This window comes from Mastomys coucha, unplaced genomic scaffold (assembly GCF_008632895.1).
Source record: "Mastomys coucha isolate ucsf_1 unplaced genomic scaffold, UCSF_Mcou_1 pScaffold21, whole genome shotgun sequence".
NCBI lineage: Eukaryota > Metazoa > Chordata > Mammalia > Rodentia > Muridae > Mastomys > Mastomys coucha.
This window is the reverse complement of record NW_022196904.1, coordinates 128602117-128629815: the sequence shown is the minus strand read 5'-3', so window position 1 is coordinate 128629815 and position 27699 is coordinate 128602117. Positions and strand designations below refer to the sequence as shown.

Genomic DNA, 27699 nt, shown 5'->3' with positions numbered 1-27699 from the left:
GGGATTTCCATTGGACACCCTCGGCTAACAATTTAACTGAATGTAACCCAGTTCAACTATACCTGGCAAATAAAAAGAAATTTTTTAAAAATAAAAATTATCAAAGTTTCATACTAGCAACAGTCCAAATGGAGTCTGTACTTCTGCCAACCACAGAAGGCACTCACTATAGAGTTCCTTCAGATCTTTTCCTTGGCAAGTAGCCCCAGGTGAGGAACCCAGACTGATAGAAGCCTTCATTTCATACCCATGAAGGAACAGACCAGAAAGCAGTGGGAAATGCCAAAAACTGGTTCCTGGGTGAAGAATCTGGGGCTCCAGAGAAGACAACACAAAGGACACATGACCAGCTCAAGAATACAAGGACCATCACAACAGACATGGCAGAAGGGAAACACACAGGAAATCATGCAGACAGCTGAGAATAAATGGACAAATTACCCCCTTTAAAATATGAAGTTGGGGCCGGGCAGTAGTGGCACACGCCTTTAACCCCAGCACTTGGGAGGCAGAGACAGGCGAATTTCTGAGTTCAAGGCCAGCCTGGTCTACAGAGTGAGTTCCAGGACAGCCAGGGCTACACAGAGAAACCCTGTCTCGGAAAAAAAAAAAAGAGTTAGGGGTGGGGTGCGTGATTGAGACAGAGTTTCTCTGTGTATCCCTGGCTGTCCTGGAACTCACTTAGTAGTCCAGGCTGGACTGGAACTCAATAAAATATGAATTTTTAGTGAAAGCTTATTTTTCTTTATAAAGCAAGTTTACTAATTTTTTTCCCTTAAAATACAAATTTTAGTTGGGTGGTGGTGGTACATGTCTTTAATCACTGCACTTGGGAGGTAGAGGCAGACAGATCTCTATAAGTTTAAGGCCAGCCTGGTCTACAAAGAGAGTTCCAGGACATCCAAGGTTACACAGACAAATCATGTCTTGAAAAACCAAATATATCATATACTACATATATATATATATATATATATATATATATAATCTTGGAATATATGTGTATGTTTATGTGTATTTGTGTGTGTGTGTGTGTGTGTGTAGATGGGATGGCTCAGCATTTAAGAGCACACACCTTTCTTTCTTCTGGAGGACCCAAATTCAGTTCTAGCACCCACCCATACTCATAACTGCCTGTAACTCTAGCTCCAGGAGATCTGACACAATCTTCTGACCTCACAATTACTACATTCAGGTGCATACCCCGCCACACACACAACACACAATTTAATTTTTAACACATAAAAATTGGCATGTAATAAATCAGAAAAATTTTATATCTAAAAAAAAATCTCAGAATAGTGTCAAAGAGGGGGGAAAAAAAACTTCGCCAAGAAAAATGGCACAGATGGCTTCACTGTTGAATACCATAAACATGGAAGGAAGAAATACCACCGTCTCACACAGCTCTTTCCAAGTTGGGAGGGGAGAACAGCCCAGTGTGCTGTGTGAGACAGTATGAGAGACACCTAAGCCAGACAGCATTGCTGCAGAGGTGGGCACAGAAGCCACAGGCAGAGGTCCCAGCCAAGCAGGTCTTAAGCTACAGGGAAAGGAGCAGGGCAACCAAGAAGTGCTGGGCCTGGGAAGTATTAGAATATCTAACCCTCACATCACTGACGTCTACCCTGAGTCAGAAAGGAGGAAAGCTACGGGCTTCTTTCGGTGCACACAGAAAAGCACGGGACAGCATTCAACACTCCTGCACAGTGAGTGACAGGAGGAAATGCCCTCTGTTTGATAAGGGACATCAAAAACCCCACAGAGATGCTGTGTCCTTACTGCTGAGCTACTAGACACAGAGCCACTTCATGTGGACACACTAAAGACTGGAGAAAGACATGCAGATATGTCACCTGTAGACACTATTCACATGAGAAACTGGAAGCTACACAGCACTTGCAACTGCGGCGTCAGGGATATGAGAGTGATGTCCTAAAGCTCCTTTTTCTTTCCTTACACTAACGAACTGGAAAATGGAGTGAAGACCGCTGACAGCCTGAGTTCCACGGGACAGTGCTTAACAAAAAGCATGCAGGACCAAAGACTACAGACTGCTGTGAGAGAAACTTAGGCTGCCTCAACAAAGCAATCCAGATGGTTCCATGGACCCTCCTGCGATCCATGAATTCAGGGCAGCACAGGTCACAATCCTAGCAGGGTCTGACAGAAACTGGCAAGGTACTGTAAAATATATGTGAAAGGAAACATGCCAGCAATTCGCAACGCAATCTGAAAGGAAGAACAGTGAGGGCCTTCAACAACCTCAGGACTTACTGTGAAACCACTGCGTCCACATGGAGTCTGGGGATAAGACCCAACAAAGCAGTGGTACAGAATTGAGTCCAGATGCAGACATGCACCTACACTCTGACTGTCAACAAAGGTGCTACTGCAGTCTAATAGGAAACAAAGCCTGGTCGGCAGAGGTAGCTCCAAGCTGTATACACAGGTGAGAAAAGCAATGCCCGCTCCTACCCACAGCATATGCAAAACTTACCATGGTGAGAGCCAGAGCCCAGCTGTGGACCATAACCCACAAAGCTTCTACTCTCCTCCCTTCTCTTTCTATGTGTATGTGTTGTTCACATATGTTCAGGTGCATATGCCCATGTGTGCACATGTATGGAGGCCCAAGGTTGACCCTGGGTGGCTTCCTCAATCACTCTCCAGGGCCGCTTGCTAAACCCAGAGCTTGCCATTTCAGCTCATCTAGCTAGCCAGCTCAGGAAAGCCAGCTTCTAAAGGCAAGGTTGCCTGTGACATGGCTTCTAGAAGCAAAAAGGTCTTATGTGACAGAGAGTGTAATGAATAAGAAGTCAAGTTCAAAATCCACATCTAAAAATATAGTCCTTGGCCCATCACTCAAAATGCTGAGGTGAGGCAGGTGGATCATGAACTTGAGGACTAAGCTTCATAGCAAGACTTTGTCTATAGAAAACTGAGGGAAAAAAAGAAGGTATCCTTGTAAATAAACACTCCTAATCTCTCTTCTCTTTCCCATGCTGCTGGCCATGAGTGCTGCATCGACATCTCTATGCTGTGTGGGCCCCGCCGCACAAAGCAGGAGCAGGGCAGCTGGGGCCTATGTGCCCAGATGCATGGCAAGGCCAGACACAGACAGTACCTCTAAGAATGAAATTCAACTCTCAGGTCCCCGGCACATGCTGTCCAAGGAACACAGATCCTCCAGGTACATCTTCCATGGGACTAAGGGACAACCCTCTCTAACTACCACTAGTCTCTTCCCACAGGAGGTCAGCCTCCTCTACCCCAAGACCAAATAGCATCTGAGGGCCCATCCTTCTTGGACTTGCTCAACCCAACGGTTGCTAGAGTCCAACTAATTGTCCAGTGCAGTTATTTCCCAAGAGCCAGCTGCCCAGAAATAGCAGAGGTCGTAGAAGAGGGACAGGTAAAGCAAAAGAACCCTGGTGACCTCTGAAAAAGGAAGAGGGTAACAGGGTGCCTGGCCCTGGCTTGGTGCTAAATATCCACTGTCCTATCTCTTTTGCCCTAGATCCTGTTCTTGTAGCCAATGATGCACACACAAATAAATGGAAAAGGTGAGTGTACCCTAGTAAAAGTGGGAACCCAAGCCTTTTACTCCAAAGAAACAGTCAGCTGTGTGCAGTATTCCCATTGGGGAGCTGAGCATGGCTACCCTTTCTAGTACAGTTCCACAAAGCCCCACATCATACAACCAGTAACTGCCAGGCTCAGTTGAGAGCCCTGGGGCACGACATCTAGCACCTAGCACTATGGCTGGACTAATAACTCACATTGCATCCAAAATGAAATGAGATCCTGGCTAGCTGGCCACCGGGATCCAGCTTGGAATGGTAGCAGTACAGAGGAGGCAACTGTTCTACCAGGAGATGTATGATAGGCAGACCCAGCACAGAGCCTGTATCAAAGCCATTCAAGCAGGCTGAGACATAGGCACCCAAAGGAGAGCAACTTCCTCCATAGAGTATGTGTCTGTCCAGGCCTGCAATTGTCCCCAGCTGTGGGCTGACACAAGAGAAGTTCATAATGTACAAGCAGTACTTCTGACCCACTGGTAGGGCCACAGCATCTTTCCCACCAGGATTGGCAAAACACCTACTCAAAGCCTGTGACTGTTTTGTGCAAACCAGTTTAATGCTATCAAGTCAAAGGTATACTGAGCACCAGGGACATGGCCTCATCTGTCTCCTGAACTATGGGCATGTACAACAACACTAGAGCCCAGGCTAAGAAGCTTGAGGGAGGGACATAAAGGACATGGCTTCACTGGTGGTTGTAGACAGAGTACACACCTACCCAATGGGGCCTGTTATATGTGAGTCAGGAGCAATGGAAAACAGAGGTTTTGTTGGCTGCTCCCCACAGGGCCAGCCTTCTACAAGGCTTCATGAAAAGTGCCTAGAGAGAAAACTGCTCTAGGGGCTTCTCTACCATGGATGGTGAAAATTTTTCAATTTGTTAGTTTTTTTTTTTTTCCATAGAGAACTAGCCCATTTAAAGAGTTCAACATCAAGCTGGCTGTACCATTGAGCAATGGATGCTACCAGGTTGCTAGAAAAGCATCCAGCAGTGTCTCTCAGGATCTAGGTAGAGACACACTTAACTCCACAGATCTCTGTACAGCCCACAGCATAACCCTCTTTCACATAACTGAAGCTATCCCAGTCCCACCTCACAAAGAAACCAACCCCAGAGCCAAGTAGAGCTGCCAGACCAAAATATGCATGCTGGAAGAGCCATCCCATCTGTGAACAGTGCACGGGACCAGAGCCTCCTGCTGTCTGGCTAGCTACTAAAGGCTTCCAGCTCACTGGCCTCCCACCACTGCCTATCTGGCTTCTAGGCACATGTGTAGGTAGGCATGAATGCATGCATGCCCACAAATTCCCAAAAAGGTACCTTTAAGGTCTTAACCATCACGGTAATCCCACATGAACCCAAAATGAAAATATGTTCCAATGACACATATACAACCTGGAAACTACCCTAGAAACTGCCAGCCAGCAGACCTCAGAGCCCACAGAGAAGGGAGTAAAGCTTCTCCAACTTGGCTCCTCTGGAAGCACAGAAACACTCCCAACATCCTCTACTCTACCATTTGTGCTATTCACAGACATCCTGTTTTGAAGTGAGGACAGTTTTCCACCCTGTCTTAAGGAATGCTGTGCAGACATTCACATTTCCAAGGCCAATGGGCACCAGGGGTCAGAACTGCAGCCTTCATAACCCAATATGGATACCAGCCCTCCCTCCCCCTTAGAGGAACCAGCACTCACCCATCTCTTCAGGAACCACTGAAAGATAACTACCCTCCTGTTTCTATGGTTTAGTATAGCCCAGGAGCAGGTGACTGCTATTGGAGAGAAGCCAGACCTTCCCCAAAAGAACCAGGCCACTGTCATCCATAAAATAAAGCCATATTATGGGAATTCATAGAAAGGCTATGAACCAAAGCCAGATAGATACCAAGAGAAGGAACCATCTGTGCCTCCTCTGTGCCCAGAGTGCCACCTGCAACCAACACTCCACTGCAAGAGTGTGCCACCCCGGCACCACCATCCTGCAGCCCTACCTGCTGCCCAGGAGCACCCCTAGATGTTTAAGAGACTGGAAAATTCAGGCCAGTCTGCTCCATATGTCCCTAGACTCAGCCAGTAGCAACTGTCCCCTTTTAGCAACTTCTACCAAAAAGGACAATACCCTCTTCGTACAAGTCCCTTGGCTGACTGAATCATACCTCTAAAGCTTATGCTGAGGCTTTGGCCCCCAGTGTGGCTACTTATAGGGACAGGGCAAAACAAGAAGCTAATTAAAATCAAAAGGTCCTTAGAGTGTATGCCCAGCTGTTCTTCTAAACAGAACAGGAGCCAGCAGAGAGAGCTCTCTCTCTAAGTGTGCAGTGAGGCCAGGTGGGAACACAATGGGAAGTCAGCCAGGAGCAATGCAAGCAGTAAGTGGCTGTGTTGGGCCCTTCATCTCTGTCTTGTATGCTCAGGGCTATTGGAAGCCCCTGCTGTGGGACATGACTCACAGCTAAGCTGTTATGCCTGCCCTCTCCTCATCTCTCATAGAACTTGCCCACATACTCCATAACCATGGACTCAGATGAGTCACTGTCCCTTACTGTCTCCCTCTCCATCTCTACTATGGCCCCTCCAGTGACAACTGTCCATCTCATAGCCATATCTGTTCTCTCAAAGCCTGGGTCACAACCTGTTCCCAAAAGTTGTCCAGAACCACTCAAAGCCAACCTGCCTCCCCCGATATGGCCCCAGCTTCTCCTTGCAAAACAGAATGGCATTCTTAGCCATCCAAAAGGAGTCCTTTACATAAAAAGATGACAATCTCCAGAAAGAAGTCAGGAAGATGACTGTAACAGCCCTGAAAGAGTATTTCATAGTCCTTAGAGACTGAAAAGAAATATACTGTGTCAAGCTTTGGGTTGCAACCCTTTTCAATAGTGTGCCCACAAGAAAAACACTGAAGGAAGATGTCTTTAAAATACTAAGACAGATACCAATATTAAGCCCTACTATTCCCCAAACCCCACAGAAAAACCACCACAATGAAGCATGCTAACCTAGGCATCCTGACTCTGCTACGCCCATTCACAGGCTCTGCTTGAACAGCCGACTGCAGAATAACACCTCTTAAGCTGGGGTCCACAATGAATGGAGGTGACCACTCTCCTCAAACATGCTGGAATCTGAGAAACTGAAGACAGTACCCTCACTTCCACCTGCTCCTTGAATCTGGTTCTACCTAGTTCCTCATTCTCCTCCATGGCCCACTATAATATTCTGAGGATCTAAGAGTGAAAGAAAGAGTCAACATATGGCCCAGTAGGAAAGCTCTTGCCCATCATGCCTTGGCCATGAGCCTTGGGTTCAAGACCCAGTACTGTCTTGAACTTTAATTTTAATTAAAACAACAACAGGAAACTAAACTCACTTGGTAAATGCTCCCACTTAGGGGGTACCAACAGCCACATCCAGTTGTCCCTACAGAAGAGAGAGAGAGCTGTGGACCTGTCTACCCAGAATCATATCCTGATTCTGTGTACCCGCTCTTCCCTACCACATGCCCTTCCTCCAGGGATCTCCTGTTTTGTCTTTCTCAGAGCAAAGAGCACTTCCTAAAGATCTCAGTTCCCACCTGCCCCAAAAAGACCAGAGCCCCGTTGCATCCCCTTCTCCTGCATGCCCTTACGCTAACCCTGCTAAAACTAGACCTCACAGAACAGAGGCCAGTGTGTCTGTCATGGCCACGCCTTGTTCTTCAGCTCAGTGACAGATAAGTCATAGCTTGTTGGATGGTAAAACCATGCCAGGAAGCTTGGTAAGGTAGAGCAGGTTGAGACCCAGAAATTCTGTTGGGCACGCACCTGAGACTTAGGCGACTGTCTCCCTGCCAGAGTCTTGGCCTAGAACACGTGCCACATTCCTCACATAAAAGAAACGTGTCCTGTGGTCACATAGGCCCAAAACAGAGTTCTCCATGCTAATAAGGTACCTAGAGGCTAAGAGGGCTTAGCCAATAAGCTTCCCTCCCCAATAAGCTTTCCTCCCTGCAAAAGGTATTTAATCTCAGGTCCACCCTGAGAAGTGGGTATGGTACATTATGCATCCATTTTCCACCATGAACAACCAATTAACTATTTAGAACCATGGCCTGTCTCTTTCATCAAGATCCACCATAGGAAGCCATGGAGAAGGCATTCAACTACAGAGCCGCAGCTTAATTCTCCCGTAGAAGGCCTCTCTGTGCTCCCAGCCACAACCACCATCAAGCCTGCCTCTGCCAAGCTAAGGACAAGCTGGAGCTCCCCTTTCCCCCCGGCCCTGGCTAGATACTGTCTCCAGCCTGCGGCATCCCGACTCCATTCTTGGATCTTCTGAGACTCCCAGTGGCACCTGGATGTCCAAGAGTCTGAGAACCCCTCGGCCTCAGCCTCGTCACAGGCCCCAAGCACCCCTGAACCAGCTCTGGCTTTCCCACATACCCAAAGCAGTGTGTTAGCGCTCCCAGAACAGCCCAGCACCTGCCCCAGAGATGGTGTGGAATAAGCACAGTCAAACTCCCCATGTTGCACCTCCCCAAGAAGCTGTGCCCAGCAGCAGAGCGGACTTGGACCCACAATAGCTATGTGATAAGCAAAATCACAAACATGAAGGGATGCGCCAGACTCAGGCCCATCCCACCTCCTTGACATCCCACCTCAGCAACACGGCTTCTAGAGCCACTAGAAACCTGCCAGCAGCTACACAGGAAACACAGAAGACAGCAGACATGTCAAAGTTAAGCCCTGGAAAGGATCGTGGCCAGAATAGGCTCCAGCACAGTCTGTGTCTCTGGCTTTGCTTTCTGAGCAGTGCTCAGAGTACAGTGTCCCTGACAGGGAGTGTCCTGTACTTTCCACCTCCCCTGTTCTCTTTCCCACTGGGCTGCTGCCAAAGGCCTTCCACACCCAGCTACCTTCCTAAGGTCCACTCCAATCAAAGTTTCTGGGAACCCACCATGACATCTTCTCCCAAGATTCCATGGTACTCTGGACATGTAGGGATTCCTACAGGTGTGGGTGCAAGCCAAAGGATCGGGTAGTAACCTGCCTTCTGAGGAAGGAGGAGAAACTAAGTGACACCCATGGAGCAATGCAGAGGTCTGTGTAAGTCATTCTGAAACTAGAGTTCCAAGGTAAGGGTGTGGCAGATCCAGTCCCATATCCTTGTCCCATATCATGTCTCAGGACACAGTCGAAGGCCTCCCTGGCCTGGACAGGTGCATGGGTATCCAAGGGCACCCCTTAGTTTCAGTACGTGAGAAGGTACCAGTTAAGAATGCAAGTGTCCAGCTGTGTGTGCTGGTGTGTCTATGGCCACTCGGGAGATTCCCAGCTGCAGCTAGTTGTCAGAGAGAAAGCCTCAAGGAGCAAGAGCTGCAGCCACAAAACCTCCAAATCCTACAATCTGGGGGGTCACTGTGCTCTTTTCTCCCTCTTTCAACATCCAGGACCAGAGTTGTCCCCCTATCCCAGGACCAACTGAAGAACCCTCTAGAATTTGCATCCCCACACCTGAAAGGAAAAGTAGTATATGGTGCTGCCCAACACCTGGTGAGATTTCTTCTCCCTGAAAACAAGCAAACAAAACGATGACCATATCCCACCAGCAGACAGGCTATGATCTGGGAGAAGCCAGGAAAGCCTACTCTACCACAGCTGCCAAGAGCCACACCTAGTCACTTTAAGGCTGGGGCCTGGGGCCTGCCTTTCAGAGTTAAAGTACATACACTAAGCAGAGGACAATCCAGACTACAAGAAGGCCCACAGCAGTGGTACAAAAAGCTGTGGCAGACGGGTGGCATCTGTGGGCAGAGAAATGTGTAGTGAAACCACTTCCCCAAACACTGCTTGTGGCCCAGGCATGGAAAGGAGCCATGGGCTCTAAAGTGCACACGAGCCACAATGTCAATGACATCAGACACTTTGGCAGAAAACGAGAGGCAGACAATTCGACCAGAAAGAAAAGCCCAGCATGGGGAGCACTTCTGGACACTCCTCAGGTCCCTGGCCACTGGAACCACAGCCAGCACAGAAGGATGACACTGGCAGAAAGGCCTCTGGAGCCCACCGAAGCGCGCGCACATACACACACACATACAAGTCCATGCTTGACTCCCCCTCCACTAACATAAACATCACACACAGGACTTTAAATAAACAGATTTCTGCAGGAAGAGCCTGGACGTAAACACTCCCCACAGCCTCAGCAGCTGCGGGAGGTGGGTACAACTGGGTTTTTTCCTGGTCTCCATAAGACTGTGAGTGTAGTTATATGGGTTTGGCTACGAGTTTGATGGTTTCTACCCAGACTGAGGGTGCCAGATGGGCTCTACCACACCACTTGTCTTTCCCTCCAACCCATGTTTTGGCTCCTGGGGACTGGCTAATGTCCATGACACCTAACTCCCCAAACAAGTTGGCAAAAGCCAGCCAGCTTTTTCCAGATAGGACTTGTATCAAGAAAAAGGACCAACCCACTGAAACAGAAAACGCACGTCACCTACATGCACAGGCCTGTTCTTGGGGCCATTCTTCAGGAACGTACAGGTCCCAGACCGCTGACAGAGGACACAGCGGTCAATGGTACACAAAATCCTAATGCAGGGCGATAAACCTGGGATCTTCACTCTGCTGTGCTTTTAGTCACCACCATTTTGGCCTAAAAGTTAATGTTAAATCCACCTAACATGCTATAGAGATTCCAGGGAGCAGAATCTTACCAGGTGCATGTACAGGAGCAGGTGCATGTGCAGATACAGGTGCAGGTACAGGAGCAGGTGCATATGCAGATACAGGTGCAGGTACAGGTGCATGTGCAGATACAGGTGCAGGTACAGGTGCAGGTGCATATGCAGATACAGGTGCAGGTGCAGGAGCAGGTGCATGTGCAGATACAGGTGCAGGTGCAGGAGCAGGTGCATGTGCATGTGCAGATACAGGTGCAGGTACAGGTACAGGTGCATGTTCATGTAGGGGGAATGCTTTGCTGTCACACTGCAGAGTCAGCACCACCTGATGCTCAAGGTACCTGCCACCTGTGCCACTAGGGAGCCACCCTAGACAGTGTGTGCAGAGGTGCTTCACAACTTCAGCCACCATCTAGATGGAAGGCTTTTAGCCAGCTAGCTGTGACCATTCAGCCTACTGGCTACCAGATGTCCTTCAGGAACGCCTGGAAATACTGTCCCTAAAACCCTCATTCACTCCACTCCAGCCCCAGTGAGAGGCATATATGAATACAAGGAGACTTGCTCACTAGAAGCTCACAAGACACATGCACATTTCAAAAAAAAAAAATTTAAGTATGTAGCAAGAAGCACACATGAAATAAACTCAGCTAAGAAGTTTTCAGAGAGGCACTTCCAACCAGGTATGGTGGCACATGTCTGTAATCCCAGCCCTGTGGAGTCTGAGACAGAAAGTTATCAAGGCCCAGGCCAGCATGGACTATACAGTAAGTTCCATGTAAGACAAGTACTTTGTCTCCATTCTGGAGAGAACCAGGTCCCAAGCTTTCAGCCAGTAGCAGAGACTGCCTGTGAACAGAAGGGCAGCACATGCAACCCACGGGCTGAACACGGCAGCTTTCTGCTCAGCCAAAGCTTCTCTGCATCTTGTCCTAGGTCTTAGAAAATGCTACAAAGAGAAGACAAAACAAGCAGGCAAGACCAGTAACAAGCAACAGTAATACCATTTTGCATGGGCCAGATACATGATGAAGAACAAATATAATTCAAGCCTACCAGGAACTTGAGGCTTCAAGATTATAAGTTTCTCAAACGCGTGAACTTTAAAGCTACTTGCAGCCTCACTGCCCTAAACACTCCAACCCTCAACTTCAACCACCAGGACACCCAGTGGTATCAGAGTTCCCCTTAGGAGGCAGTTGCCCACGCCCCTGCCATGGTAGCCTGGACTGCTCCCCAGACTGAGCATGTGAGTCCTGAGTTTTCTGGACAGATTGTCTTCAGGTCACCTCTCTGCCATCCACAGCTGAGAATGTGTCTACGACAGTCATGACAGGGCTTGGGCAGTAGGAGGAGAGGTATTTCACCTTGTCTATGGCCTATATCTTGAGCATTTTAGGTTTCAATTTTTTTTCTTTTTTTTATTAGATATTTTCTTTATTTATATGTCATATGATATCTCCTTTCCCACTTTCCCCTCCAAAAGAAAAAAGAAAAAAAAGAAAAAATGAAATAAAATAAAATAAAATAAAATAAATAAAAAAATAAAAAAACCCTGTTTCCTCTCCTGTCCCCCTGCTCACCAACCCACCCTCTCCCACTTCCTGGTCCTGGCATTCCCCTACACTGGGGCATAGAACTTTCACAGGGCCAAGGGCCTCTCCTCCCATTGATGACGACTAGGCCATAAATTTTAAAAAGAAAAAAAAAAAAAAACAGATATGTACTGCTCAAATCCATGAAATGTACAGTGGATTTTCACACCTTAGACTTGGCACAGTCACGAAGGATGATATAAATGTGGCTTGTCGGTGTGAGTGCTTTCTTACAGGGCACAGCTAGGTGGCCAGCAAGGGGTCCCATGTGTCCTAAGCACTGCTCAGAGCCAAGGTTGCCCCCATAGCCAAGCTGGTCTTTGAACCAGAGCACATACTCAGTGATCACTAACAGCCATCTGACATACAAAAAAAAAAAAACCTGGCATAACACACCCACTTCCAGGGCTCCAGACAGGCCTGGGAGCAGCAGCCTCTGGCAGGGCCTGGTGTACACAAGATTCACACTGAGGTCTCTCTTCTCTCCTATCCTTGGCTCTCTATTTGGTTTTAGTCAAGTGTTTGGCCACTTAACATTACTCTGGATGTACACTTCCAAACCACAGGGAAACTTGGAACCAATGGTGGATTCCATGAGCTGTTTCCCAGCTGAGACTCATGACTGACAGTGGTGAGCTCAGAACAAGGCCACATGCAGCAGAGAGGGGATGTGCCAAGAAATCTCTGAGAATGTCACTGGCCACCATGGAAGCCTCAAGTCACACAACCACATGTATAGACTATAATACATGGCAGAAGAAACTCAAAAACACTCAAGTTGCACAATATTGAGCTCAAAGGGGAGCAAACACCACCTCTATAAGACACCAGACATCAGTAAAGCATCCTATACAAATTCGCATCTCCCCCATGGCAAGCCACCCATCACCAGGCCATGGAGAAGTCAATCATAGGGTCCAACTCCATACCTCTCTACCTTCCTTTTTTTACCTCACACACTGAAAACCAAGTCAGATCCATGGAATGGGGTGGGGTCCTGGTTGGCTGGCATAAGCTTGAGGAAAAGCCACAGCTTCCCTCTGTGACTCACACAGAGAACAAGATGCAAAAGGGGTCACAGGTCAACATCCAAACTTTCCCTACTGCACTAAGACGACTGCCCTCAGGTCCTCCCAAAACACATCCTGGGCTAAGGGCTGTAAGTAGAGGCATGTAAGATGGCTAGAGCACAGCCAACTCTGACAGCAGTAACCTGATATTACAGATGGCACAGCACAGCCACTGTGATAAGAGCTACAAAGAGAGAAGAGGCTAAGCAGATGAGACTAGGCTCAGTGGTGCCGAAAAGGAAAGAAGAGGTGAAGCTCAAAGAAGAAACTGGAATGAACTGGCCAAGAACATGACAGACGTTGTCATGTACTCCATACCAAGGACCCCAAAAGTTCTGGCCCTCAGATGGCCATCTATGTCTGACAGCACCTAGGACCTCCCTCACATCTAGACTGCAATGGTGAAGCCCCCCCACCCACCCAGATAGGGGCTGGAGGAAAGTCTGAGCCTATACAGACTGGGATCTGTGCTGGGGACCTGGATCTACATGATAAGGGCAAATCCACATGAACCAAATGGTATCTCCAGCTAGTAGAGAGGCATGACTGAACAAAAGCCCAGTTTGAACCCCCTAAGACTCTCAGGGAGGAAAGATGGTGGAACGTCCTGAGAGATGCAGGGAAAGGTCTTCACAAGGGCATGAACAGAATCTAAAGGATTTGCAAAGGAATGCAATGCAAATTGAGAAATGAAGAACAAGTGCAAAGTGGCTGAGGCAGGCAATGACCTGAGCACTCTAGTGTGACTGGCTAGGTGGAAGAGGAAGCAGATTGTGAGGCTGCAGGGCTAAGTAGGTACAAGGGCTCAGTGGTGGGGTCCCTACTACCCAGGCACATGCTGCCTCTCAGGGACACTAACAGTGAAGCTAATTTTGTAAAGGCAAGGAAAAAAACCACTGACAAGCCTTTAGAATGAGTGTGGCTGCAGAGGAACAGAAAAGACACAAGGACAGCAGACAGCAGGATCCAAGAAAGGAAGGGAAGAAAGGAGCAATCAGGGGGAGTGTGGAAAGGATCTAGAGTAAAAGGTCTTGCTTGCACCCTGCCATGGTCTTCCCAGAGCAGAGCAAGCCTAGATACTGCCTGGTCCTCGGGGCTTGAGAAATGCACTCAAGTAGGATAACAGACAGGCCAAAAGATGGGGCCAGGGATGCTGAGACACCAGACCAGACAGAGGAGGAAAGGTAAGCCCGAACCTTCCCTGGGCTCCATCCAGCTTTCTGAGCTGCAGCAACCTGCCATCTCAGATGGCCTCTGCTCTTCCTCTACAGCCTCCCAACTCTGTGGGCATTCTGTTCAGGGAGCTGAGGAAGCCCTTGCCACTGTTCAAAAAATACCCGAGAGTCGATCTAACTGGTCCTCAGCTGATGCCATGGCACCTCTCAGCAGGGAGCTAAGCCAGTCACCACAAAGTGGTCTCTGCAGGCATAGAAGCATGTGTACTGAACATGCAGGAAGCCAGGCTTGTACACCTCACTGGGAACCCCACTACCTGCCCATGTGTGGTGTCCTGGTGGAACTCTCCCATCAAAGGAGCACCCCACAACCTTCTTTGCCTGCCGGTCAAAAGCACTGTGCTTCTGACTCAACTCGGAACAGTCCTGAGGAGCAGGAGCGACATTTCAATTTGTCAACTGAGTGGCCCTGTAGCTTGGTGTTCTGAGAAAGAGATGGCCCCAAGCTTTGCATTGCCAGGTATGCCACATTCTGGAGTTCCTGTATACCTGCCTGCTACAGACCTGGCAGCCAGGCTACAGGCCTGAAAGCTAATGCCATATCTGCGAGCAGCCTATGGACCAAAGAGCTGATCACAGACATGCAAATTGACCATGAACCTGAGAGCTGACCACAGATTTGAGAGTTGACCCTATGGCTAAGAGCCAAACATAGACCTGAGAATTGACTATAGATTTAAGGGCTAACCATAGACTGGAGCCCTAACAACAGACATAAAAGCTAACTATAGCTCTAAGGGTTGACCACAAACTGGAGAGCTCACAATGAACTTGAGAGCTGCTGACTCAGACCTGAGAACTGACCATGGAGCTGAGAGTTGATCATAAAGTGGAGAGTTGATCATGGATGTGAGAGCTGACCACAGGCCTAAGAGCTGACCATGGATATGAGAGTGGACCATCCCCACAAACATAAGACTTTTGCATGTTCACTTTCCTGACATCACATTTCACATCTGATCCAACAAAGCTCTCCACCTCAAAATACTAGGCAGAACTCCCTTTAGAATCTCTGGAGTTCAACTAGACTGTAAAACCTTTACAAGGCTTTCTATCCTCATAAGATAGCATGAGGATGCCAGCCCATGGATGCCTTCAGGCATAGCACAAAGGAAAAAAGGTTGAGATGCCATGGCAAGCCATGAAGGTAGCACCCTTTCCCTTGGGGCCTTGCCCCTCATCCTCCCTGTGAAAGTGGGGATAGGCACTATATCCACCAGGTCAGCCACCCTCCTTCATCAGTTCTAGAATGAGATCAGAATCCTTACCCAACACCTATACTTCCTTAGGGTACAGGCCAATGCCTGCTGTGTGTGATAAAGCTCAAGAAGAGGCCCAGTGGTTGTGTAGGAAAATAACATAGAGTCAGGGGTTGGAGCCAGGGTGTTGACAAGAACTACACACACTTTAGCAGCACTTGGGACAAGCAGAGAAACAGAAAGTAGGAGTGAGCCCCAGAAGGGAACAGCCACTGGCTCTTACTCCTAGCACTAAGCTTCTGACTGCAGGAAATGTCCCACTCTCCTTGGAGGAGCTGCCAGGGTGCTGTCTATGGACATGAGCAAGTTGACCACAGATCAGAGGTTCCAGCCTCCTACCCACTCAGAGCCAAACTCTGGACACAGTAGCATGCATAGGCATCTGGCACTTCTCAGAAATGGCAGTGGATACAGGGAAAGGGCAGGAGCTTTCCACCAAAATAACAGCAAAAGATGAACATAGACACTCCCTAAAGAGAGGCATGGAGCATTGGTGCAGCAAGCCTAGCTCTCAGGCTCTTCCTGGAGCTGTCCAAGGGCTTGCTTTTAAACTTCCTGTTCTGATTAAGCTATCCTCAGGCTGACAGGTAAAAGCTACCTTCAGGCTTCTGTAATATGTAATCCTTTCAAATATACCCCAGGGCCTGAAGAGGCCCAGCTGTCCTCACTAGGAGGTAGAGCAGGACCTGCAGCTCACACCTTAAGACAGAGCCAGCAGCTGGGGTCAACTGGTACAAGACAGGCTGACATCTGCAGAGAGCAAGAAACCTTTGTGACATCAATAACCATGCCCACAACCTAAAGGAAGACACAACACATACCAGAGCCAGAATGTATTTTCTACGAATTCTTCCAGGTGACAAATATGAGGCCAATCTAACAACCTAGAAGAGCTCAAGCCACACTGACCTCCAGCAAGGCCCCTGTAACAGCTGTCACATCTTGGGGCTCAGTGAGAAAGCTGTCTTACATCACGCCAAAAAGGCGCTCCATCCCTCGGGAGCTTAGGTCTTGACCTCTAGGGCTCCTCAGCAACTGTAATTGCAGCCTCAGAGGAGACACCAGCAGGCCTGCATCAATATGAAGCAGGAAAAAAGCCAAGGATGGTGGCAGCATTGGATCAGTTTCCTACAGAAGGCTGCCCTTTAACTCAGCTCAAACTGATCTTCCTCGAAGAAAGCCAATTAATCCTGTATAAGAAGACTCATCTCACTGCAAGAAGCAGGAGAGGCAGCACGGGTCAGCACAGAAGCGAGCAAGTACATACAAATGGAGAAAGAATCAGGGCCAACAGCTGCCTCTGGTCCCAGGAAGGCTTTTTGGTAAGCAGCCCCAGACCAGTAAGTGTCCATGTTCTCTAAAGACCAGGACCTTCAGCCAAAGTCATCATCAGGAATAAGACAAGCAAATGAGTCACAACCCAAGTGAGGCAGGTTAGCCTAGTCTCCGTATTCTCCAAGCCCACAGGACGTACACTGCAAAGGGCTGCTGAATGGAAGTGGCCAGAGGTCATTTCTTCAAGAGTCATTCTGAAGTGCTACTTTCTTCCTAGTGTCAGACGCAGTGCTCAACAGAGAGAGTGCAGGTTAGGTTTCTCCGTCAACTGACACTAAGGTCATCTGGGAAGAGGGAGCCTCAATTGAGAAGATGCCTCCATCAGAGTGGTCTTTATGAAAGCCTGTGGAACATTTTCTTCACTAGTGATTGATGTGAAGGACTCAGCCCACTGTGAACAGACCACACATGCGTGGGCAGAAAGCTGAGCCAGCCATGAGGAGGGCAGCAGTGAGCAGCATCCTTCCAAGATCTCGGTTTCAGTTCTTCCTCTGAGTTCTTGCCTTGAGTTCCTTCCTTGATTTTTCCCTCCTGGTGGACTGTGAACTGTAAGATGTCATAAATCTTTTCTTCCCCAAGTTGCTTTTGGTCATGATGTAGAAACCTTGTTAGGACAGAGGAGAACTCACTAGAACATGGCAACTCTGCAGGTACCAGGGTACAGAGGTGCTGAGTTCTCTCACACACTCAGAGCTTGGCAAAGTATGGGAGGGCAGCTGGCTCAGAAGACACCAAGGCATTCATCGTTCTGTTAGAAGCTGGTGCCCCATGACGTTCTCCCAAGGCTTATGCAAAGAGGAGCAAAGCCTCTAACTTACAGCTCTACCCATGACCCAGGATGCTCAGAAGAAGGTGAGCCACCTTCTCCCTGCACAGGACACACAGCCTGCTCAGTTGCTCTCACACATCAGCTTAGTATTCACCAAATACAAGAGACAAAGAGGTGAAGGCAGAAGGGTGAGATAGAACAGTCAAGAAAGGCTCCACGTGATTTAACCCTGAATGCTGCCAACACCAGAGGACAGAAGACACCTGGGTCTCCAAAAGGTCAGCAATATTGGCAAACTGGCAATAAAGGGTGAGAGAAAGATGCAATTACTAAAATCAGGAAGGGAAGACAAGCTGCAGTCTCCAGCCTACAGAGGGGAAAGGACCACAAAGAATGTGTGAACAATCATGGACCAGTGAGGAGAGCAACCAGGTGCCCGAAGGATTCCTAGCAAGATGCGAACCGCTGCAACTGACTCAGAAAGAAGGGAAACTCTCAGAAGGTCACCCACAAACACAACAATTAGGATAAATTTAACCCAAGTTCAAGATCTGTAAAATAATTTTTTAAACATCATGGAAAAAATAGTAGGAGAGTAAATAAGCAAAGTGCAATGGTATGTGTGAGTGTGTGTGTGAGTGTGTGTGTGTATGGAGGTGTGGTATGAGTGTGTATATGAGTGTGTGTGAGTGTGTGTGTGTATGGAGGTGTGGTATGAGTGTGTATATGAGTGTGTGTGAGTGTGTGGTATGAGTCTACGTATATGAGTGTGTATGTGAGTGTGTATGAGTAGGGTGTGAGTGTGTGTATGTACATGAGTGTGTGTGAGTGTGTGTATGGGTTTGTGGTGTGTGTGTATGAGTGTGTGGGTGTGTGGGTGAGTTATGTGAGTGTATATGAGTGAGTTGTGCATGTGTATGTATGAGTGTGTGTGTGAGTGTGTGTGTGAGTAGGGGGTGTTTATAAGTGTGGGGGAGTGAGTGTGTGTGAGTGTATGTGAGTGTATGAGTTGTGAGTGTGTGTCAGTGTATGAGAGAGAGAGATTCAATTTTGTACATTAACTTTTAAAAACTCAATAAAGTAAGAAGAAATTAAGATGAGCTCACCCTGACTGGAAGAACACTGTTGCAATGATTACACTCCCTTAAAGAACCTACAGACTAGTAGTGACCTCTGTCCAAGTTCAAGCTGGCTTTTTGTGGAACCTGACAAGTTAAGCCTAAAGTCATGCAGAAATGGAAGGAAGTGGCCAACACAAGGCTTAGAACAAAAACAAAACAAACAATTGGAGGACTCACACTTCTGACCTCAAAATTTACTACAAAGCTACAGTGATCAATAGAGTATGTGACGCCAGCAAAAGGGTGGACACATCAAGGAGAGAGCCGAGAAATAAGTGTGCAAGTTCACAACCGATTAAATTTTCGACATGAATGGTAGGACGGCCCAGTGGGGAATAATAGTCTTTTCAATCAATGCTACTGGAATGATGACACTGCAAACCCTACCTTGTGTGGCTGTAGGTCTTAGAAGAAAACACGTCTTTGTAACCTCAAACTAGATACAAACAACCAAGAAAAAGGCGAGGCATAGTTCATCAATATTAATATCATTCCTGCCTCAAATAACACTTAAGAAATGAATACATCAACTGAGAGAACAAACTGTGAATCACACAGCTGGTAAGGGTCTAGTATCCAAGATATATAAAGAATTCTAACAGTTCGACAGTTAGCAAAAGTTAAAATGTGCTGCAGATCTGAATCTTCAAAGTAGACATATAAATACATGCTAAGCTCATGGAGAAACTTAACATCAGGAGGGAACTGCACATCACACCACAGGGAGATATCACTCTACACCTACCAGGACAGTGATCATCAAAGATGAACAATAACAAGTGCTGTTTGGGGATGTGGAAATACTGGAACCGTCACTGCTAGTAGAACATGAAACAGCCTGGCTGTGGAAAGCACCCAGCAGCAGTTCCTCAAAAGCTAAGCTCCCTTGGCCAGCACCTCCACAGCTGGGTTTACACCCAAGAAAACAGAAACCTATGTTCAAACAAAAGCTCGTGCGTGGATAGTCACAGCAGCCCTATCTGTGACAGCCGACTGCCATCAACACCACACAAAATGCACTGTGTATCACACAATGAAACAGCACTAGGTCACAAATGGAATGAAGTGCCACAATGCCACATCCTGGGCCATCCCAAGAAATAGCGTGCAGAGTCAAAGCATCAGACAGGACATGGACTGCTGGATCCTACTCATAGGAAATATCCAGAACCAGAGTTCAGTTCTCAGAACCCACATCAGGCAGCTCACAACTGCTCTTGAATTCACAGATATCCAATGCCTGTCTCCCAAGTGACAGGATTAAAGGTACGCACACACCAGCATGCCAACTGATAAATCTTAAATGAAAAAAAAAAAAAAAGAGATTAACATAAACGCCCGAAAGCCCTTCCTCCCTAGGCTTCATATAAGGAACAGGGCTAGTCTAAGGAAAGTTTGAGTAGAAGAGCTGGGGTTGTTATGTAAATGTTCTATAAAGGGTCAAGCTCTTTGTGGCCTCCAGCTTTGGAGAATTTACCCTCAGCTCACTAGCCTACTGCCATTCCCAGGAGGACTTTTCTTCTTAATCAACTGTCTATTTCTTTTTCTAACTATGTGTCCCTGATCCAATTCAATTCAATGCCCTCAGTCAGACAATGCTGGATATTTCAACAGGTGACATTCTGCCAAGTGCCTCTGGACTCAGATCTGAACCTATAAAACCTAAATTTGCTCCATGAACAGCATCCAATCACTGGAGGTAAGCTGACTCCAGCAGACAAGTGCTGAACACTCTCCTACAAGGATGCTGCAAGTCACTATCATCAACAAGACAGATCCTAACACAAACACCACTGAAAGACTGAAATCCCTCCACTTCACATCTATACAGGCCACCCAGCTCACAGCATTTAGTTCCTCCAGAATGTGAACGGGGAGTTAGTGTTAACACATCTATTTTACACACCACTATAGGAGAATACAGCCCCAGGATCATCAAAGCATAGGTGTTGATTTCCATTAACACTAGGGTGTATCTGATTTCTCCCCAAGTAGAATTTTATGCAAAAAAAAAAAAAAAAATGATAGGAAGATCAAGTGTTGGTATCGTTGAGTCTGTTATCCGCAGTTCTTAGGTACACCACAATGTTCCTATTGTCCAGGCTCCTGCCATTCAATCACTGGAACACCCACAAGAGCCCAGAAGTCCTAAGTCACTTGATGTTCCTAGTCTCCCCTAACCCTACAGTCAGTGCAACATCTTTTCTTCCATGGGAGCAGCTGCTTATCAATAAAGCATTAAGATAAAGGTTTAACAACTTACAGTCAGCTCAGGGGCTCAACTGGACTCAAGTCCCCACTCTGAGGGACAACAGTAGCAATGGAGCAGACATAGCACTCCATAACACACCACACCCTCCCACTAGACACAGACGGAGCACAATGACCTTGTTCACTGTAAAGAAGCAGGGCCTGGAAGCATTAGCACACAGCACCTCTTGGCACACAGTGCCTGTTCCTAATTCTGTGAGCCATATCAGCCACACAGCTCCCCATTTCCTGACTCTGCTCTTATGTCACAGTACCCCAAACAGCCACTCCTTCCTTGCCCTCCCCAGCTAACTCAGATCCTCCAAACCAAAACCTTCAGGTCAGGCACACCAGAGGCTGTCTGGTCTCAACATCAGAGCGCCTCTGGGTTCTAGGTCACTCTCTGAGACCGGCTCCATGAAGACCTTCTCATTCAGAATTATGTTACAAGGCTAGGGGAGTAGGTTCCTTGTGGGGAAGATGGGTCACCAGGTGTCTTTGCAGGGGAGGCAGAATCCCCAGAATCATGAGGGTGCAGACCTTGGACTGCATCTAGTGGATCAACTGCACCCCCTACCCTCACCCTCCTATCCCAAAACACACGCCAGAGGCCTCTCCTCACTCGCCAGCATGCTCTCTCCAGGCCATGTTTTTCTGCTAAAACACAGCAAAAGCACATGAAACTGGACCTCTGTAAACGTAATACCGAGTACTGTAATGTTGCACCCTAAAGCCCCTGCATCAAGTGAGGCAGGTGGGGAAATGAGACCCCATCTGACCCCCGAGGGTCTCAGACAACCTCGAGTCTGTCACCAGGGTACTGTTTTGTTTACTTACTAGTCAGTTTCCATGGCTCTCTCCTGTTTTCCACATGACTGGGCCCTCTCCTCCCACCTGGACAGTGACAGGGTACACCACCTGACTGCAACAGCAAGGGCCCCCAGGTCGTTACAAGAAAACAGGAAGTTATGACAGATCTGAGAAACCCAACCCGTGATGAAGGAGAAGAGCAGCAAAATATGTCCCCAGAAATGTGCCTGCTCTTCACACAGATGCCATCCCAAGAGAGCAAGCCCTAGGAGAGTGACTCCAGATGACAAATGACCCTAGATGTCACCCGCATGGGTAGGTCTCACCTCCAGCCTGAGGCTCGGAGAATCCACAGAAGGAAGCTGCATAGCAGACTCTCAGCTCCCACATGTATGGCACCTGGCTGGTCAGAGCTAGACGCCCAAAGATGTCTCCACTCTCACTTCTCATCCTAACTCATCATGCAGCCAGCAAGCACCAAAATACCAGGAGGCTGCACAGGGCTATTGGGTAGGCCTCCCTGGCTCCTTCTCAGGACCCCAGATAGCACCTAAAATAACAGAGCCTCAAGCCCAAATGGGGCCAGGGCCACACACCCAAGCTTTTCCAGTAGCCAACTCCCAGAGAGGCCTGACAAGATGGCCCTGCAATGCTGAGGGGCCCAGAGAAACAAGAAAAGGTGCAGTGGGCCAGCAAGCCTGACAGCCCACCCCACAGCCTTAGACAAACATCGTTCTAAATGGAGAAACAAGACCAAGTTCTCCCTGCCTCTGTTCCCCAACCACTGAGGCAGCCAGATGCCTCCCAGATGCAGTTAACACCCGCTGCTCTTCTACAGTGGCTGTGCTGATGGGCCGAAGCCAAGCTAGCCACCTGCTGCCACGAAGGCCAGACCATCCCATGGCAGACAGATGTTTCCCACAGAATTTCAAGGAATGCAATTGCCAAGCCCACACAAACACCCAGCCTGGCAACAATGTCCCCACCCTAGCATGCCATGACTCATCCCCAGCATGACCACAATCCTACATAGAACCTGGGTGATGGGTCCACAGAGCCACAGCCATAAAACACCTCTTAGACTCACACACGGATATACAGACATACATCCCGATTCCCAGGGAGAAGGTAACTTCAAAAGGACATGAGTAGCAGACCAATAGCCACTGAGGATCCCTGAAAAAGCCCCACCACACCCCCATAGAGATTGACAGTCATGGGTTAGACTGCACGTCCCTTACCCCCTCAAGAGTGGCATGTTCCCTGCGCCTGTGGGCAATGGAAGAGGATCTTCTACGAAGTTCTCCTGGGAGGATGTCTACTCCTGCTTCACCTGAATTAACTGTTCAATGAAGGAACATTATGATACCAGCCTGTCTGTCCAAATAAATGGGGCCTCCAGTGGGGGTCTCAGCACCTTGTACCCCTGCTAGAGAGGTAAGCAGGTCAGTAGCCATTGAGCTGCCCACTAAAGTCATTGCCAAAAGCAGTTACAACATGGCAAAGGAACCAATGTGCCTACATTTAAAAGAAAAGGCTAGAAATGCAAATGAAACCCATAGGGCACTCCATGCCCACTCATCATCAGGAAGGTACCACCAGGTGCCTACACACTGCCACAGAGTACAAAATGGTGCACACCCAGACACACACACATACACACACAAACACACACTGACTGCTCAACCAGTCCCAGGGAAGCAAGCACCCATACCCACACCCAACCCACACAGAACTGTAAGCCCCAAGAAGACGAGCACTTATGTCCATAGAAACAATGTTTACTCACTCACTGTACCCCCAGCCCCCTCCAAAGTCCTGCCTACTGGGAATGAATGAACCACGTGAACAGACAGTACAATACAACTCAGCCACGAGATAGGTCAACTGTTGACACACAAAACCAAGGAACCTCAAAATCATCACATTGTGCTCACTGAAAGAAACCACACATCAGGCTGAATATCATGTGATTCCATGGCATGGAAACTTCAGAAAAGACAAGATTCTACAGGTCAGCAGAGCTGAGGTGGGTATGGCCAGGAGCCGGGACTGAGCACTGACGAGGGCCAGGTGGGAAGTGAAGTGTTGCAAAACTGCTTCATGGCAACAGCTGCATAAATGCAGGCATTTTCCGAAAGTCATTGACCTGTGCAGCCTCCTAGGTAAATTGTGTGGTATGCAAATTATTCCTCAATAAAACTTCTTAAAGGAAAAGGGAAAAGAGCTACAGTCCAAGAAACAGACTTTTCCACTAACCACAAGAGTGCACTGGACCATACTCACCCCACTGCACCATGAGGTACAAGCACAGCCAATGCTAATATCACTGTGCCAGGGCAACACACTGCTGTCAGCTGACTAAAACACCTCCCACCCAGCCTCCATCTTCATCCTGATATGGAATGGGCATCAGCTCTCAAGGAACCCTGCCAGCTCTCACTCCTAACTATCCACTTGTGTAGATCCCCAGTAAATCATGCAGTGTTGCTGTCAGAGGGCAGACACATGGAGGCAATATGTATGTTGAAAGCTGTCAACAGGCAAAAATGACAGGACAAAGCAAAACCTGGAATCACTTCAGGTTGGAGGAGGAGGAGGCAGGCAAGGAGAGCTCTAAACATACTGCCCAAAGCTAGGAGGACATAAGCTGGTTTTGAAAGAATCATTGACAGCCGCCTGCCCCTGCAGGGATCTGGAGGAGTCCCTGGGAAAGAGCAGTGGTTCAGTGGCCACAGATGTAGAAATGTGTCCTACTTGAGCAACAAGCACTGTTGAGGGGGAAGAGGGCATAAGAACATGAGCAGGGGAGACCACACCAGTGCAGAAAGAAGCTTCCGGGAGTCCCAAGTGTTCCTTCCCGCAGGCCAAGGCAGCCGACAGCAAAGCTGCAGCAGATGAGGTTCCTCTGGGAGTGGTGCCAGGTCAGACAGGAGGCTGGAACCGTTAGCCACATGTGTTCAGGCTCAGTGAGTGGTTGCCCAGCCATCTGGCAGCAGCTCAGCACCCAGAAAGATAGTGAAGATGAGGATGCTATCCCAAGGGACCCATAGCAAGTTCCCCACATTGGACTAGGAGGGCAGGCCTTGCCCAGCAGCACTGGCAAAGGCAGGTATCACCTACTCTCTGCTTTAGCATCCTTAACCAGATTTCCAGGTGTGATTCCTGCTTGCTGAAGCATAAATAGGCAGAAGCAGAAGATGAACGAAGGTCACATGTCTGATCAGAAAGGGGGCAAGGGGCAGGGAGCACAGAATCCATGGCTCAGCAGTTATAAAGGTACTGCCCTTCCAGAAGACCCAAGTTTGGTTTGTAGCACCCACGTTGGGCAGCTCACCACCACCTGTAACTCCAGCTCCAGAGGATTCAATGTTCTCTTCTGTCCTCCGTGTGTGTGTGTGTGTGTGTGTGTGTGTGTGTGTGTGTGTGTGTGTGTGTGTATACACATGTAGATAAATATAAATATACTTTTAAAGAATGGTAGCAGGCTCCAGGATCCACACTGACTCAGAATGTGGTCTATCTGAACCTCCAAGGGGAGAAAAAGGCTTGGGAGCAATTTGAGAGGGAAGAGTGGCAAGCACATCAGCTGGAAGGTCCAATCATGTGAGGTTACACACTTGTTTGGGATGTAGATAGTGAGGGTCAGATTAATGCAGATTAATCATGGAGACAGTGCTCTGGAATGCAGTCGGTTTAGAGGTTGAGTAGGACCAGACCAGAGGACAGAGGCTGGTCCAGCAGTTCAATCATGAAAAGGCAGTACTATTCTGCATGCATACCCCAGGACAGAAGGCATGGGGAATAACCTGTAACCTCAGCAAACTCCAAGGAAAGACACCACACCCTCATCAGAGAGATAAGCCATGAGAACAAATGGCCCAAGGTCACAATGGCCATTCAGTATGTCAAGACTCTGTAGTAACTAGCCCATGGAGACACTCCTGGAAATGAGCTGAAGGCATTCCATATGCAAAAAGGAAAACAACCCTAAAGGCTGTGTTCTAGACTTGCAGAGCACTAGTGTCCTGGTACCACACTCAGGACATACTTCTAGCCAGGAATCCCCTACATCAACAGCAAGCCCAGCCCACCTAGAGCCCCTCCAGGGCCTGAGACCTTCTACATCAGAGTTGATCTATACAAGCAAGCTGCCCAAGCATCCTATAGAGGACCAACTGGCCCAGCTCCTCCTTATGGCATAGGGTATATGCCTCTCAGAACATCCTTTCACAGTTTAAATGTTGGGGAGCTATGCAGGCAGTGCACCAGGAGTGCACTCATCACTAATGCCAAGGACAGACACAACAGTGACTCAATTGTCTCAAAGATGAAGTCCAAAGGCATGCTCACAAAACAGAGCAGTTGCGAAAAACTGTGGGCTTAGAAGCCAGCCTCCCACAAAGACTGCAGGGATGCTGCATTAAGTTGGTAGACCATACCCCCAATCTGCCAATACTAGAGTATTTATTAAATCAGAGTAGGATTTCCATATCTGAATCAAAATTCTCCTCACATGAAAACAGGCAATGCCCTCTCATTGGTCTTACATTTTGAATGTTCCATTCTCCTTCATCATTAAGGAAAGCCCAGAAAGCTTTCTCACCACCATATCTTGTCAGGAGGTTTACACCAGGGTCCTCAGTTCTTTGAGAGGTTCACGATCAGGCTGCCTTCCTGAGAACTAGTGCTAGACCCTCCTAGGTTTCACTATGCTTGAAGGCCGAACGTTAAACTATTCTTCGGGAAAAGGACAGCCCGAAATGGCCACCAGAGCTTCCAAATTCCCTGCCTGCAACTCCAAGGCCTGCGATGTTTTCAAGACAGACCTAGCTGGCCAAGGCCTCACCTGACTGCCTAACAGAACCAAGAGCCTGGCCAGCACAGGCAGCTCCTCAGGCCTTTGGAGAGTCTGTCAGTGTGGGAGATTCCCAAGTGTCCTAATATAAAGGACTCACCTACTGCACTGGGAGGGGAACAAGTCTATCTTCTCTGTCTCAGGCACACTGGTCATTCCGTAAGCTCGCATCAGGGCAGGAAACCCAATGAGAACATTGCTGTCCTTGAACAGCACAGGACAGAAGGCAAGCAGCTCACAGCTGAGATCATTTCCAGGGGAGCACACATTCCCTTAGCTCTAACTTAGGGAAGCTGGTTTCTCTTCTAAGTCTGAGCCTCTCAACTGTAGTCTTACTGCCTGGGACAGGGACTCCTGGGTTTCTGAGACTTCCCAATCAGACTACCAAGTCCATGAAAACACCCACCATAGATTCCAAAAGCAAGAAAAGTCTCCCCACCCCACAGCTGGCCGCTACTGGGAAGAGGAACCCTGCATGCTGAGACTGCTCAGGTGCCTGAGTAGGCTGTGTGAACACAACTATTCCCCCAAATGCCACTAGGTCTACCCTTCCAATCGCTCTACCCTCCAACATCTCCACCCTCAGTGCTGACTTCAAAGATGGAAAAATATTTAACATTTCAAGCCATCCCCGTGCACCAAAGCCCCTCAACACCTCTGGAGCAATGAAAGCATGGAGGACGGACGAGGCCACACAGAGAGAGAGAGATGCTGCATTCTCAAAGGCTAGTCAGTAACACAGAGACACGTGGTCCTCCTCCTTTCACACTGGGTGAGAGTTAGGGTGGGAGACAAGCAGAGCAGGGAAGCAGAGGACCACCAGGTGTATCTCAAAAGTCTAAATAATGTCTCGCAAAATTCTAAACATTGAAAGAAGCCAGGAAATGATGTCTGTGGAAAATCACTTGTGTTTACAAATCAGAAATGGTTTCATACTGGGGTCAGAGGCACCAGTGACAGTAGCATAAATGTTGCAATAGTGTCTCATTTGATCCCACCACCCCAGGAGACAAGCTCTGGGTCTGTCTTACAGATTCCGAAAACTGACTGCAACTCAGACTGCTTGCTGATATCTCTGGTCACAAATGGCGTGGCCAAAAGGAAGAATACTGAGACTCCTAAGCCACCTAACTATTGTAA

At 48.2% G+C, this 27699-nt stretch overlaps 1 protein-coding gene across 6 annotated transcripts in view; it reads right to left on the bottom strand.

Moving 5' to 3' along the window:
* The window catches only part of Inpp5a (inositol polyphosphate-5-phosphatase A), a 186826-nt gene that overhangs the window by 152416 nt on the left and 6711 nt on the right, over positions 1–27699 (bottom strand). The window contains exon 1 of one of the 6 annotated variants that reach the window (XM_031388696.1): positions 21729–21788. The exons of the other annotated variants lie outside the window; for them this stretch is intronic. The gene's annotated coding sequence lies outside the window, so the exon portion shown is untranslated. Of the gene's footprint in view, positions 1–21728; positions 21789–27699 lie in introns of those variants that run through there. 6 annotated transcript variants of the gene reach the window in all.